Source organism: Delphinus delphis, chromosome 11, assembly GCF_949987515.2.
Source record: "Delphinus delphis chromosome 11, mDelDel1.2, whole genome shotgun sequence".
Taxonomy (NCBI): Eukaryota; Metazoa; Chordata; class Mammalia; order Artiodactyla; family Delphinidae; genus Delphinus; species Delphinus delphis.
In genome coordinates this window covers 56,307,403-56,324,252 of record NC_082693.1, presented here as the reverse complement: position 1 = coordinate 56,324,252, position 16,850 = coordinate 56,307,403, and the positions used below count along the sequence as shown (strand labels likewise).

At 41.0% G+C, this 16,850-nt stretch overlaps 1 protein-coding gene across 2 annotated transcripts in view; it reads left to right on the top strand.

The window, feature by feature from the left end:
- Positions 1-16,850, top strand: part of PTPRR (protein tyrosine phosphatase receptor type R) — a 255,782-nt gene that overhangs the window by 160,635 nt on the left and 78,297 nt on the right. The gene's annotated exons all lie outside the window — the stretch shown is intronic.

The window sequence follows — 16,850 nt, the reverse complement described above, 5'->3', positions numbered from 1 at the left end:
GGAAGGGAGGAAGGAAAGAAAGAAAAGAAAGTTATTAAAATCAAAAAAAATTTTTAATTGTTAAAAATAATAAAAAAAAGAGAAAGAAAGAAGAGAGCAACCAAACCAAAAAACAAATCCACCAATGATAACAAGTGCTAAAAGTTATACTAAAAAAACAACAACAAAACGGGCAGATACAACCCTAGGACAAAAGGTAAAAGCAAAGCTATACAGACAAAGTCACAAAGAAGCATAAACATACACACTCACAAAAAGAGAAAAAAGAAAAAATATATTTTGTTTTTAAAAAAAGGAAGAGAGCAACCAAATCAATAAACAAATCTACCAATGATAATAAGGTCTAAATACTAAACTAAAACAAGCATAAAACCAGAAACAAATTAGATGCAGAAAACAAACCCCAAGTCTACAGTTGCTCCCAAAGTCCACTGCCTCCATTTTGGGATAATTCGTTGTCTATTCAGGTATTCCACAGATGCAGGGTACATCAAGTTTATTGTGGAGATTTAATCCACTGCTTCTGAGGCTGCTGGGAGAAATTTCCCTCTCTCGTCTTTGTTCGCACAGCTCCTGGGGTTCAGCTTTGGATTTGGCCCCACCTCTGTACATGGGTTGCCTGAGGGCGTCTGTTCTTCGCCAAGACAGGACGGGGTTAAAGTATCAGCTGATTCAGGGACTCTGGCTCACTCAAGCTGGGGAGAAGGAGGTGTACAGAATGCAGAACAAGCCTGTGGCAGCAGAGGCTGGCGTGATGTTGCAACAGCCTGAGGTGCACTGTGTGTTCTCCTGGGAAAGTTGTCCCTGGATCACGGGACCCTGGCAGTGGTGGGCTGCACAGGCTTCTGGGAGGGGAGGTGTGGATAGTGACCTGTGCTTGCACACAGGCTTCTTGGTGGCTGCAGCAGCAGCCTTAACGTCTCATGCTAGTCTCTGGTGTCCGCGCTGATAGCCACAGCTCATGTCCGTCTCTGGAGCTCATTTAGGTGGTGCTCTGAATCCCCTCTCCTCACGCACCCAGAAACAATGGTCCCTTGCCTCTTAGGCAGTTCCAGACTTTTTCCTGGACTCCCTCCCAGCTAGCCATGGTGCACTAGCCCCCTTCAGGCTGTGTTCACACAGCCAACCCCAGGTCTCTCCCTGGGATCTGACCTCCAAAACCCGAGCCTCAGCTCCCAGTCCCAACTCCTCCCGGCGGGTGAGCAGACAAGCTTTTCAGTCTGGTGAGTGCTGGTCGGCACTGATCCTCCGTGCGGGAATCTCTCCTCTTTGCCCTCTGCACCCCTGTTGCTGCGCTCTCCTCCATGGCTCCAAAGCTTCCCCCCTGCCATCCCCCATCTCCACCAGTGAAGGGCCTTCCTAGTGTGTGGAAACCTTTCCTCCTTCACGGCTCCCTCCCACTGGTGCAGGCCCTGTCCCTATTCTTTTGTCTCTGTGTTTTCTTTTTTCTTTTGCCCTACTCAGGTACGTGGGGAGTTTCTTGCCTTTTGGGAAGTGTGAGGTCTTCTGCCAGCATTCAGTAGGTGTTCTGTAGGAGTTGTTCCACATGTAGATGTATTTTTGTTGTATTTGTAGGGAGGAAGGTGATCTCCGTGTCCTACTCCTCCGCCATCTTGAAGGTCCCTCCTCACTTTTTTTTTTTTTGTAGAGTATTCACCAACTGAAAAAGATAGATAGAACTAGAGATGATTGGCATATTGGGTAGAACCCTAACCTTAACCAAATAAACACCAGGAGGAAGTAGTCTTTCTTGTCCCCTAAAAGAGTCTTGCTCTGTTATCAATAATCTTTTAGTCACATCTGATTTTCATAAGCTGGTATAGACCCAAGCCGAGTCTTCATCAACTACAGGACAACTTCTATAACCATTTAATCTTGTTTAATCGTCATCAAAACTCTGGAAGATAGAAAGACTGGAAATAAACTTAGAGTCTTTCCCACCAAAGACCACATTCTTTGTAGTAAGGTAGAAGGAGTATATACCACAAATTAATTTTTATAAAGTTTTCCCTCTGCTTCCTTTGAGCAAAACAAACAGTAAATATCTCAAGCTTCATGACATTATCTTTGTTGCCTTACCTGCCTTTGTGATGTACTTACACTGATACATTCTCATTTAAAGCAAATTTAAATAGGAAAACTAGAATATGCAAAATGTTTAAATGAGGGGCAATTCTTTGCTTCCCCAAAATATTAGGCAAAGCTTTCCCATGGTATGTCTTAAAATAAGAAGCTTCATGTTTATATTTAAAATATGATTGGTATTATATCCAACATTGCACATCAGGGTAGTGGGGAACTAAGAGCTTCTCAGGGTACTCGCCCAGGTTCATTCTCCACTTATTTTCCTGCATCTCCATTTTCTATCACTGTCCTTGTTGTTGCCTTAGGTTTTTAGATCATGTATACAAATTTTTATTATATTTTCCATCACATGCACGTACACACACAAACACACACACCCCATATATCATTTCAGAAAATATAGTTTGGGGCTTTAAGAACTGCAAAAGACCAAGTGGGTAATTCAAATTTCTTTGAAAGTATTGTCAAAGAATAATGAATGAAGTGAAAAGAAAGGGATTTGTTGCAGTGATCTCCAAAGTTCTATAAAAGGAGAACACTTTGACTCCATAATGGAAGGGAAATGGAGAACAATCAAGTCATCCTTCCTACCTCCTTCCCCAAAAGACTTTTTGGTTTCCTTATGAATCCATGAGTCTACATGGACCATTCTCTTACTTGGATGCCACCAAATTGCTGTCTCAGCTGCAGTCTGGAAAAGTAGACAAGATGGACTTTCTCCCTAAGGCCAACTAGGAGTCAGGAGAACTGGACTCCAGACCCAGCTCTGCCATTTTTGGTTTGAGTGGCTTCAGATGAATCACTCACCTATCTGGGCCTCGTTTTTCTTCTTCTGTAATATGAAGGGGTTAAACTTGACTTCTTCACTTCCTTCAGGCTCTTTTACTCTTGTTACCTAAATTAGTTTCATGCCTTTATGTTTGCTTCAAAGAGAAACCTTGAAGCAGGCATCTGACTACTGGTGGTGTAGCAAGGGCAGGGTGGCAGAAAAGATCTGCTCAGATGAAAGTGATAAGAGGGTCACTTTCTACAGATGATTTAAAGATGATCATAAAACTGACTGAAAGTCAGACTAATTTTTATTATCATCATGCACCACCAATTCTGAGCAAAGTCAGTGGTTCAGTCCTTCGGGGAGTACCTATTCCCAGCATCCTGCCCTTCATAGGCTACTGCTGGGCATGTTTGAATTACAAGGAACATAAGGTTAAGTATCCATTAATTCATTTAAATGAAGTGAATGTTTGAGAAAGGAGAGCACAGGGATGGTGTCTTGCTCATCTTTTGGTCCACATGGGAGACTGTAGAGAGTAAGTGTGTGATCAGTGTTAAGTGGATTCCCTATGCCCTGGTCATCCCCACCCATCACTTCCCACTTCCTTCCTGCCTCAGAGCAGGAAAAAGCTCTTCTTTCCACAAGGGCTCCATGTCCTTTCCTCCCAACCCTGATGACTACTCCATCAAATTTCTTCCTCTATGTTCAACTGCAACCTTTTTGCTAATGCTATACCCTCAGCATGAAAATGGTTCTCTCTGGTATCAAAGAAACTCCCTTAATCCAATTCCTCCTATGGTCTTGTCTTCTCTTCCTTGTTCAGATGTGTCTTGAATGAGCAGAGTTTATTTGGTGCCTCATCGGTCTTCTTCAAGTCCTGCATCCACTGTTTCTCTCACATATGCTTGCCAAGTATATCAATGGTCTAACCACCAAAGTCAAAGCACACGTTTTGTTTCTTTTCACATCCAACCCTAATGCTTACTTCCTCTTTGAAACTCTCTTTCTTTGGCCTCCAAGACATTACTTTTCCGGTTCTTGGGTGGTTACCTTTAGGCACACACACACACACTCCTTTCTCCCCTTAACTTCAAAACAGGTAGATTGAGCTGGAGGTACTCCTTTAGGAATCAACCATGTAAAAGGTAGTAAGAGAAGAAGAGGCTGTGGTTGGATTACCCAGAAAGGAGAGAAGCGGTCCTGGGGTGAGCAGTAGAAGTGATCAATGGGCAAGGAATATGGAGAGGGTAATTCAAGCATCACTTTCTCTTGGAAGCCATTACCTCCTTCCCTTCTTCCTGTAGCCCACCTACCAACATGGATTCAGCTCTGTCTCCTCCATTCCTCTCTACCCGAGTCCCATAGCCTTGTGTGCATACAGTATTTATAAACTTCTTAGGTATAGGTAAAATTTTCACTTATTAATCTGTCTTACCCTGTAAACTCTAAGCGTCTTTAGGGCACATATATGATTGAATTGTCTCTTTGTCTCTTTCATATAGAACATAATTCCTAAAAAGCAAGAGCTCCTGGAAATAAATGCTTAAATGAATGAATGAGTGTTATAGTGAATAATTCTCAGGTTAACGGCCAGTAGTTGTAGGGAAACACTTTGCTTATTCCACCATCCCTATTTTCACCCTGCTTTTCTATCATAATTCCCTTGCTAAGATGGCATAGTGATGAGTTTTAAGAGTGATAAAAGATGAGAGACATACAGTGTTCCATATAGTAAGAAAACTTTCCTGAGAGTTTTAAGCCTTAAAACTTAATTTATGTTTATATGTTCTAATGGCGCTTTGAAAATAGCCTTGTGTTTTACAGCCTTCCATCTCCTGATCCCGGAGTGAAATAATAATCCTCTGTTTATTGCATGAAAGTCTGGCTTCATTAAAATCACCATGAGACCATAAAGGCTGTATTATGAGTCATTTGTCCCCAAAAATCTTTTGGGGCATGCCATATAAATCTGTCATCCCTGATGGAGAGAATGTATTACTCTGACATAATTGATAATAAAACATAATTTTAAATTAAAATTAAATAAGAGAAAATATAGAGACTTATTGCATATGCTTAACTGAGTACAAAGGATATACCCTGAAAGTTCTGAAGATTAAAGAATTATAAGGTGAGGGACAGAGCAGTCCCCTCATTTCTCCCTATTGCCAACTAGTCACCAGGTCATACTGATTCTTGCTACTTGGATTTTCTCATTATCAATTCCTCTCTTTGTAACCATCACCCTGGACCCAGCTCTCATTAGCTTTATATTTGAATTATTATGTCTTATGATTATAAAAATGACATCAGGACTAATGGTGTTAGATATTTCACATGTATTACTTTATTTCATCTTTTCTGTCTGACCTAATTCTTTTCTCTCCCTCAATTCATACTATACACTCTTCAGATTTATCTCGCTATAGGAATACTTGCATTATGTTCTGTTGCTGTGTAAAAATCCTCAATAGCTCCCCTTTGCCTATAGGATAAGGCACAGAATACCTTGCTGAGCCTCAGAGGTCCTGTACCATCTGGCTCTGATCATTCTCTCCAAATCTGTTTGCCACTCTGCCCCCAAATAAACCCTCCGGTCTGTTCTCAGTGTGTCATGTCCCTGTCCACATGTACACCTTTGTTCACCTAGTTCCTCTTCAGCCTTCTTATATCTCTCTCTAGTCTCCAAATCCCAACACGAAACATACCTTCTACCTTTGTCCATGACACCTACCGAAGCCCATGGTGATTTTTTTTTTTTTTTTTTTGGTGGTACGCGGGCCTCTCACTGTTGTGGCCTCTCCCGTTGCGGAGCACAGGCTCCGGACACGCAGGCTCAGCAGCCATGGCTCACGGCTCCAGCCGCTCCGCGGCATGTGGGATCTTCCCGGACCGGGGCATGAACCCGTGTCCCCTGCATCGGCAGGCGGACTCCCAACCACTGCGCCACCAGGGAAGCCCCCATGGTGATTTTTAACACCTCTGAATTTTCACATGTACCACTCCTCTAGCAGTGATTTTAATTAAAGAATAATTTAGAAAGGGACTGAAACTGGTTTCTGATGGATTGTCCCGTCCCTTCACCAGCTTGTGAGAATCTTAAGGACAGATACAGGCTCAAGATATTCTTGTGTGTTCCATGGTTCCTGTAAGCCTGATACATTGTAAACACTTGAAAAATATTATGGAGTTAGTTAATTCATTAATGCTCCTTTACATCTGAGGATCTCATATATTTATTTTTTTAAATTCCATAAAAACAAATAGCCTAATGATAAACTACAGTGCTGAGTCTCTGTGCTAATCTTACTTGACATTTACTAAATAAGTGACTCAACAGGTTAATTAAGTCCTTTTGGTATAGCTTTCCTAATCTACAAAATAGGTATGATAATATCTGTTCCACCTTTTTTCAAAGGGTACCATAGAATTAACAAGCAATATAAAATGGTATTGTGCCTCTGAGAAGGAAAAGGAACGTAAATCTAGTACTCTTTTCGTTTTTTATTCTCTGATTCCATTCCACAAGCCTATACTTGGTCGGTTATATTTTTGAACTCAGGAACAGGGAAACTTTTTTTAAACTGAATTGATACAGTTGAACCTGCCATTTGACATAATAAATATTTTTTAACTGTCAATTGACTTACAGGTTTTCTCATCCTGTTTATAAATTGGGCCATTTAATGTTATTTAATAACTATTAATACCAAATTAAATCTATTCTCATCTAACAGATGAACTTATTTCCCATAGTGAGTCCATGAATTTGGGAAACACGTTCAGATGACTGCTCCACACCTACTCCATGTATAACTTGGAACTTGTTTGTTCATCTGTGATGAGAAGAATAGCACATGCCCTGCACAGTTCTTGTGACAGTTAAGCCACACAACAGATGTCACATGGCTGGCATAGCAGGAGGCCACAGTTAGCTCCTGTTCCTTGTTCTTTTGTCCCATTCCTGTCCTCCTCAAATTCCTCACTTGTCACTCTCAAGGGAACTGTACTTTTATAGCTGGCTTTTGCCAGCTTCCAAATGCCCAGTAAACAAGAGATCACATTCAGACCCTAGAACGACACATTTTCTTCCGTAGGAAGACAGAGAACTTGTACATATGAGTTTCTGCAGATTTCCCCTTTAGGCTACTGTATGACTAATAGCCAATTTTATGGAAAGGAAATCAACAGGTAGATTCACATTATTTCCTCATTTTTCTCATCTGATTTTTTATTGGAGGTAAAAAGCAAGCAAAGACAATTAGAGAACCGTCCAGAAAGGAGGGGTGGCCTCATTATAACAAGGCAGTTTCACTCCTGACTTAAATTTGCCTCAGAAATCAGTGAGTGTGCCAGTAGGAATATGGCATAAATGGAGGTTTTCTTCCTATCATAACCAAGGCCTCCCCAGGCCCCCAAGGGTTGCTGATACCCAATGAGCAATCATTCTCTAACTTTTCTTTACACTGTACCATAACATGCTTTGTTTTGGTGTCCATAAATACTGTGCAAGTGATGATACAGCACCCAGGTATGTGAGTTGAAAGGTTTTCTTAGGGGTTTCAACCTGGCGGAGCCTGGGAGATTTCTGTCGCAGCCAGAAAGATGTCTGCAGGGGCGGAAGCAACCTAAGCTCAAAGCCTCTGTTTACTGTAATTTCCTCCAGGCAAGGGGCAATGTCCTGACCTCTGTCCCCTGCTCTCCCTAGCAGAAAAACATTTCAGTGCTCAAAAATTTTAACTTAGGCGATATATACTTAACTGTTCCTCAACTGATCTCCCTTTGGATATATCAGTACGGGAAAGAGTGTAGAATGCATACAACTGAATATGAGGGTACAAAGCATACAAAATACTCGGGAAATTAAAATCTGTATTCACGAAATGGACCCATTGGTGAAAAATGGATTCAACGCCCTCATTTTCTGTCATGTGAAACTGAGACCCAGAATCTCCTCTTTTAGGTGTTAGGTGAGGTTCCCCAAAAGTAGCCTGAGACGAGGATTCTTGTCCCAAGTGATTGGAGAGGAAGGTTCCAGGAGAGCCTAAAGGAAAGTAAGGGAAGCAAAACAGAGGAGACGAAGCCAAGCAAAGAGGTGATTTCTACTGACGTCTGGCCTCAGGCTGATCACACAGGGAGAGATGGAGCATGAGTTGTTCCACCTTGTGGCCAGTGGGTGGGGCATCTGTACCCCATGTCAGTCAGCCATTGACATCAGGCCACCTGGGGATGGTGGAGGCATAACTTCCCAGGCACCTCTGGACTAGGCCACTCTCAACAGCCAAGGGTGATTTCTCCAGAGAAGTGGCAGCTGTGTGCCATCCATGGCCAATACTCCCAGCCACAGTGGAGGGGAACCAGCCCGGTAAAGGTGATCTAGGTGGGACACCAACAGCTTTACTACACTTACCACAGGTTACGACACTAGTTATAACAGAGCTAAGTTCATATTCTAGGTTTCCTTGATCTTTCAAGGCTGTTATGCACATGCAACATAGCGTCCTTCAGACAAACACCGTTCGTTCTAGCGAAACCTATGACCCACACCATGCAACACAGTCTATCAACCACAGCTTGTTTTCTCAGCCTGACAGTATGGGGATCATAACGTAGCAAACAACCATTTAGAAGTCGATCCTACTGAACGCCAAGTAACATCACTAAAAGTAACAACTCAGTAAGATGTAGTGACCCTTTACGTGCCGTATCGCATTTAATCCTCACAAGGGACTTATTATCCCCTCCTTACAGTGAGGAAACTAATGCTCAGAGAGTTTACGTTATTGCTGAAATAACGGAATAGTAAATTACCGGGGGTGTGAGGCTGACAAACAGAATTTGAACCCAAGCAGTCTGGCTCCAGAGGCTGTACTCCTAACTAGTCCTAACTAGTCCTATATTGTTGGGGGGCGGGGGGGAGCACATTCCCATCTTTTATGGAAAATAAGTGAAAAATACATTACAAATCAATATGTTTAGTAAGTAGGCACATCATGTTGTGTCATGCTGTTATTCCTCTCAGCAAATTCCACGTTTGGCTTTCAGAATGTTTTTCAGATTTTTTTTTTTAATTTTTAAATTTAATTTTATTTATTTTTTTATATAGCAGGTTCTTATTAGTTATCTATTTTGTACATATTAATGTATATATGTCAATCACAATCTCCCAATTCATCCCACCGCCACCACTCAGATTCTAAATCAAGTAGAATTCAGTTTTATTATTTAAGTATATATGTATGTATTGGCTGTGCTGTGCGTCCTGTGGGAGCTTAGTTCCCCAAACAGGGATTGAACCCGGGCCCTCGGCAGTGAAAGCATGGAGTCCTAACCACTGGACCACCAGGGAATTCCCCTAGAATTCAGTTTTATGAGGTAGTTTTAAAATACTCAAGGCAGTTAAACATTTCATGGCCAGTCTAGAAACTCACTGTTGGTCTCAGTCTTTTCTTGCACCTGGTTGCTCCTATTCTAGAGACCAGGTGCCACTCCAACACAAAGGACCAAGATGGCGGCAAACATGGATATAGTAAAGAAAGCGGAGAGGAAGACATGAGGCAATAACCCAGAAAACTCAAGTTGAAAACTGTTCTCAAGGATTGTGGCAGGGAGGCCTCTCTATTGTTCAAACAGCCCGGATAATAACTGAGCCCAAGTCGCTGTGTGTGTGTAGTGGACAGGGGACGAGGGAGGGCACGTGTCCATGCTCCTCCAGCAAGCTGCTGCCCATGAGTGGGAAGAGAGAACACATAATAAAAGCTAACAAATTGACTGCTCATCTACCACATGCCAACCACCAGGCTAACATATTATCTCATCCACTCTTCACAACACCCCTTGAGGCAGGTACCTTTTTTATGTCCTTCTTGCAGGTGAGCTAACAGAGACCTAGAGAGATTGAATATCATTCACAGTGTCACAAAGAAATAAAGATGGAGTTGACGATTCAAATCTGGACAGCCTGGCTCTGAAATCTGCACATATCCACTCTGTCCTACCTCCTCCTAGATGATACAGATGACAACATTTTAAGCTTCTCTTATTTTATAATCATATCTTTATAAAATATTTTTATGGGGATGTCCAGATTTGGGGAGGCATTGGAAACATACTCCAGCCCTGCATTAATGGTGTACCCCAAGCTGTTTTCTTCTTTATGTGTAGGATAGACACAATTCCATTTTTATAAAGGTGGATTGGAGTTCTGAAGGGTTAGAAAAAAACTTTAAATGGTTCTTTTATTATTTAAAAAAAAAACACTGGGATTGAAAAAATGGAGGCAAAAGGTTTTAAATCTGCCTAAAAATTTATGGCAAATGAGACAAAAGGTAATAGTGGTAAATGAAAGAAATGACAGTGGATACAACCCAGGGAGAGCAGAGCAGAAATCAAGATGTATTTTTAAGGAGTTAAATGTAGCAAAGTTCTGCCTAAAAAGGTAAAAATTGGTCATTACTTATTGGCAAGCACAGACCTAGCTTCTCTCCAAGCAGACTGAAATGTTTGAGCCTTTGTGAGTAAGCCCCAAGAGTGCGGACCTGGAAGCAGCTCTAATAGCAATCACTGTAATAGCTCCTTTCCTCTCTCCACCTTCCTTCATTTCTCACTCGTGGCCCCTGGCAGAGTAACAGAAGTCCCATTGGGTCCTCTTACTACTATATCTTCCACCAGACCACCCATCACACAGGCTGCCTTGTCCTGAGATTCAAGCAGAAAGGGCTTCTCAGCACACCATCGCCCCCCATCCTTCAACATCCATGAACTTGCAACCTGATCCTGACACTGGCTTCCAGCTTTCCTAGGTGGTCTCCATGTCCACTCACGCTATGAGGGGCAAACTCCAGTTACCTTTTGGGAACTCTTAGAGCCATTCTGTAGCATATGACCTATTTTTAGAGAGAGTTATATGCTTCCCCTAGCTGCGTGATGGTAGCATTTCTACAGAGTTCTTGTCCTCACCCTAAAGAAGAGATTGTGCGGTATAATTGTTTGAGGTTCGTGTTCACCAATTCCTCTTCCCGTGATCAAATTAGAGTTTTACTGTGGAGATTTCTAAATGCACTGCTTTTTAAAAATTTTTTATTTTATATTGGAGTATAGTTGATTAACACTGTTGTGGTAGGTGTATAGCAAAGTGATTCAGTTATACATATACATGTATCTATTCTTTTTCAAATTCTATTCCCATTTAGGTTATTACAGAATATTGAGCAGAGTTCCCTGTGTTATCCATTTTATATATAGTAGTGTGTACATGTCAATCTCAAACTCCCAATCTCTCCCTCCCCACCATCCTTCCCCCACTGTAACCATAAGTTTTTTCTCTAAGTCTGTGAGTCTGTTTCTGTTCTGTAAATAAGTTCATTTGTATCATTTTTTTTTAGCTGCCACATATAAGCGATATCATATGATATTTATCTTTCTCTAAAGTCAGAATTCAAGTCTTTGCTAGGGGACCATGTTCCAGATCTTGATGTACAGGTTGACTGGATTAGGTAGAATAGCTGTTTCTGTAGAAGCATTTTAATCAGGGCAGGCACAGACAATTCCCAGAGTATTGGCTTCCTATTTGGGGAAAGACCAGCTCTGAATCTCAGTTACTGTGTCAGGAGATTTTTACCTTGTAGGCAGAGACGTTCACTTTTGAAGTTATTTGAAACGTGTCATGAAGCTACAGCTCAAGGTCCCACTCTTTGCATTTAATGAACTGCTTGAACATTGTTTCTCCACTCTGTTCTCATCAGATTTTCCCAGCTGTTGATACATGACTCTGTAGCAAAACACTGAAAAATCACAGATCACCCATGGCAGATGACTTTAGCAAAATTATTTTTCAACTGATGGGTTTGTTTGGTTTTCACCTGTAAGTATATTACAAACATTAAAATGTCATCTCCATTGAGCAATGCGCCATGATTATCTGGGTGTGATTTAAACATAGGTCAGGGCTCTGTTCTCTGTTCTGAAGCCGCCCCAGTTGAAGCCCATCTAATTGTAGTACTATGTGGAAATAGTGCCCTCTAGTGGAGAACCGCATGTTGAAGCTGTTATTAGCTAGTCTCGTACAGGGAAAAGGAAGCTGGCTCTTGTTTTTGTAAAAAATAAAAAACAATCCATAATGACTTTAATGTCCTCTCTGGCAGATGAAGCATGATCTCTTTTGGCAGATACTAGAGAAAAAGGTCTCAGCGTAGTGATGAAAGAGCTGTAACTTGAGAAATAACAAATTGGTGTGAACGTTTTCAGATATGATGTGCTTTCTAAAATTGCTTAGCTTCCAATCACTTTCATGTCTCATTAAATCCACAAGTAATTTTAAGGACAGTGTGTCAAATGAAATTATTATTGCCTAGTATGTCTTATAATATATGAATCATTTTATTTAGCAGTCAATTTTTTTCCTAAGTCAGAGGTTTAAATACAAGCCTCAATAATTCTTCCCTTTCCCAAGCCTGCCTGCCTCACTTCTCATTTCCCACCTTTTCCCTCTTGAATCTGATTTCCCCACAAGGAGGTGTCTATAGCACAATGCCTGACACATAGTACATGTTCCACAGATATTTGTTAAGTCTCAATATGAAAAAAGGAACAAGTTCTTAAAATTAGGTTCATTTTATGGAAAGAAATGCTTTAAAAAAAAAAAAAAAAGAAAGAGCAGATGATCCCCATCATCACTCCACTGCCCTACAGAGAGAAGTCTCTGGTGCTGCCTGGCCTCACGAGCCACCACGAGGGTCTCTGAGCTGCTCCTGTTGCCTGTCGTCGATAGCACGCTGCACCACAGGCCACTAAGGGGAGCTTAAAAACCTTCGTTCTCCTGCTCTGAGTATGGTCTCCTGATTGATTAGTTTTACTCTTGTTATGTTTTATTTGCTGTTGAATTTTGGCTCCTTTAAAGTTGAGATAAACGCTTTAAAGGCTGGTTTAAAAAGTAATTAATTTTAAGTTAGCATCTTGTTCCTAAATCTCTATCCAGGCGACTATTCTTCTCCTGAGAGAATCCTTAGTCTACCTAAGGATTCTGAGCAACAAAGTGGAATTTTTAAACCCACCTTAAGCAATAATGTGAGTAGAAGTGATTGAGTGCTAAAGGATCTATGAGAGTGAATACGTTAGAAGTATAGCAAAGACCTGCTGTATAGCCTGAAGGAATAGACCTCCAATGTGTATCCTTGGCCACATTAGTCTCTAATGGACGCTCAACACTGCATCCTTTTTACAGTCTGTCTTTTTCCAGTCAGCTCTCTTTCTCGTTCCTCAAAGCAGCTTTTCCAGATCTGTACTATTCTTAAATTCCCTTTCCTGACCCTACGAATACCTACACACACACACACACACACACACACACACACACACACACACACACACACACACACACACGTTGAATCTCTTAAGAGCTCATTCATCTGTTTTCTGACTTCCTTGTTCCACACATATAGTTGGGGTTCTTTAAATATTGGTTAAATGATCCAACGTTAGCCTCAGTCATCTGTTTCAGCTCTGAAATGTCCATTTAGTTCTAGAAAGCCCCAGGGCAGGGGAAGCTGCTCACTTCCTGTTTCATTCCTGGGTGCTTACTTTCTCCAACCACTTAATGTGACCAATGAATTTTTAAAAGTTTTTTAGGCCTGTCTGCTCCTGGTTAATGAAGAGTCTTGTAAAATTAAAGAGGGTCTATCCTGAACCTGTTATTACAGCACAAATATGCATCAAGACATTTGAGCAAGAAGCATCATGCAGCTGAATGGTTCCACATTTGTAAAATAATGGTTTAGAAATCTAGACAGAGGTCTCAGATAACAAGATTTCAAGTTTCTCCAGAAGAGGCAAGATTTCTTCATCTTTGAACATTATGTAGAGCTTTGTATGGGTGACTCTCCTTATCCCTGCCTTTACTTTCCTATTAGGCATTTTAAAACATCCACCTTCTTTTTTTTAAAAAAACAATCATGAACATTTTGCAGAGGGAAGACTCTTCCAGCCACCTTCTTGTTCCAGATGATCCTTATAATCTTGACCTTGGTGATAAAGGCTTGATTTGCCATCATTGCTCTGTTTTATTTCACTTTTTAAACCAGCCTTTACAGTGTATTATCTCAACTTTAAAAGTGTTCTATTGCCCACTCCATCCTCATAATTCATGGAGTGTTAAATATATCGGAAAAAATCCTATTTTAGCCAAAATCTGTATAAGGGAAGGGCTTAGGTACTGGAGCAGTTCAGAGTAGAGTGAATTGCCTTCCAGTTGAATGGGTGAGAATCAAAGAATGTAAGGAATAAAGTATTATGCATATACTAGATGTTGGGGGAGAATTTATGTATTTTGTTATTTGGGCAGATTGAGTCCAAGAGCTTGGTTGGTAGATATTTTGGAAGCATGTGCACAGAGATATTATTAGAGCACTTGGTTCCTGCATTAAATGTTGAATCCTTGAGAGCCGTGATGGACATGCTCAGCAAATACTTTTTTAAGAAGTGGTGACCCAAAGATTTCTAATTTAAATATCCTTCCATATATGACCTGTAGGGGGAGCACGGAAACAACAATATACCCTGAAAGTGAAAATCTGCTCCTCTTGTGTGTGACAGAAATTCCCAAGCTCGACTGTACATCCTCTGCAGTGATACCAGTGAAATCAAGGGTGGGGAGGGTGTCTCATGAAATCTTGAATATGGTGTCAGGAGTCTCGCTGAAATACGTTTGTTACGTGTCATCCAGCCCCGAGGTGGGAGGGTATGCACAAAATCAAACGGCATTAGATTGCCAAGAGCCTAAAAATATTAATAAGTAAAATAATTAAAACATGGCTTAAACATGATTATTTGACCCCAGACATTATTCTTCAAAATACTAAACTGTGTAATTCAGTAAATGAAACCGTAGGCTCCGTGGGATAAGGATAATGTCTTACATCATTTGTATTCATATTGTCTATCAAGGTGCCTGGGGCACATTAGACCTTAATAAACACTGAATCCCCTCCCTCATTCCCACTTGCTGTTGGTGGCAGTGGTCGTGGTGGGCATGGTGACAGTCTGGAAGTAGGTGGTGGTATAGTAGAGCTCTAGGGGCTTCTTGAAAATTCAAAAATACAACATTTTAGAGTTGAGAAGAACCTTAGAGCAGGGGTTCCCAAACTTGATTTTATATCATCCTCCCCTAGAGATATTTGTAAAATTTCTAAATATTCTAAATAGAAAAAAAAAATTTTTTTTCTATCTAGATAGAATTTCTAGATAGAAAATATTCTAGAGTCAAACTCAAATCTTTACCTCAATAGTTCTGGAGCAGAGTTGAGGAAACAGATATGGATATAGATATAGATCTATACATGATAGATATATATCAATATAAACACACACATATATATTTTAAAATATATACATTTAAATGCATATATTCAAATATGTGCACATTTACATACATGTATTTAAGTGCCTGTGTATACTCAAATATACTTAAATTACTATATATTTACATATTTAAATCACTCACGTTTGAGAACCACGATCTTAGCGGTCCTGGTCCAAATCCCGGGGATGTTACTGTAATTATGCAGCTAGTGGCAGAGCTTCTGTCATGAAGAGTGGTCACACACCTTATTGGAAGCAGAGCTCTGAAGTTGAAATCTCATCAATTGCAAACCTGGAAACTTTCCCAATGATTGTCTAAACCCAAGTTCACTTTCGCCCCACACTCCCCCAATAGCTCTTACCTGCTCACTTAACACTGGGCTCCTGGAGCTGAATTTATTACTAAAATTATTCGGATCACAAGATGTGGGTGCCGGAAGATGCCCTCCTTAGTGTTTGACTAATGAAAGAACTGAGACAAGGTTAAATGACTTGTTCACAAAGAGCTGTAAATCCTATGGGAACCATCTGTCAGAATTGGGTTCTTCATTGAATCGTGGCTGGATTCGTGGCTAGCTATAGGTTATTCCACATTTTGACCTAAATCAGTGGTTTTCAACTATGTCCCATAGCACCTTAGTGGAGAGGTGGGCTGGAGGGGCCTGGGCCCTCCTCAGGCTCCCCAGTGAGCCCAGCTCTGCATACACTTGTTCTGCATATTGGCTTTGCAGGAAAGGTCTTCTTTTCTTTCTTAACCTAGAGCCCCAAGTTTTGAAAAGAGTTTGAAGACCACCAATATAATTGTTTCCTCAGATAGGGATAAACCTCTTCAGGTGGAGTCAGAGACCTGAGGGTGAACACAGGTCACGTTATGTTCTGATACATGTGTCTTTCTCACACCTTGGCACTTTTGTGTTCATGCCAGTTGCTCTGTTTGGAAGAACTTTTCTATGACTCTTCGGGTCTGGTTCCTCTTTACTGGTGCAGTGAAGTGGCTAGACTATGTTCTACCCACCTATCATTCCCCTCAGTGTATCTGAGACATTTTTAGACTTTTCTAGGGCTGTTTACAATGAATATAAATCCAAAAATAATTCCTAGAAAAGCTGTTGCTTACTCTCAGATACATTTTTCATTGGCCACATGGAAACCTGATTGCAGTAAAAAAAGGTGTCTGATAATTTCTCTTAGAAGCTCTTTTATGAAGTTTTCTTTTATAATTCTTTATGGATTAACTTTAATATGTTATATATCATTTATGCTTAAAAGTTAATTATTCTGTTCTTTTATCCTTATAATCCATTCTAATGTTGGTATTTTACCTTATCATTATAATTAAAGTCTTCAATCATCTTTTCTCAAAAGTAATTCCGTTTTTAAATGTTCAGCAAAAATCTCTGTCCCGGAGGACTTTTACATCAATAAGTGTCAGAAGGCTTCCCTGGTGGCGCAGTGGTTGAGAGTCCGCCTGCCAATGCAGGGGACACGGGTTCGTGCCCCGGTCCGGAAAGATCCCACATGCCGCAGAGCGGCTGGGCCTGTGAGCCATGGCCGCTGAGCCTACGCGTCCAGAGCCTGTGCTCCGCAACGGGAGAGGCCACAGCAGTGAGAGGCCTGCGTACCGCAAAAAACAAAC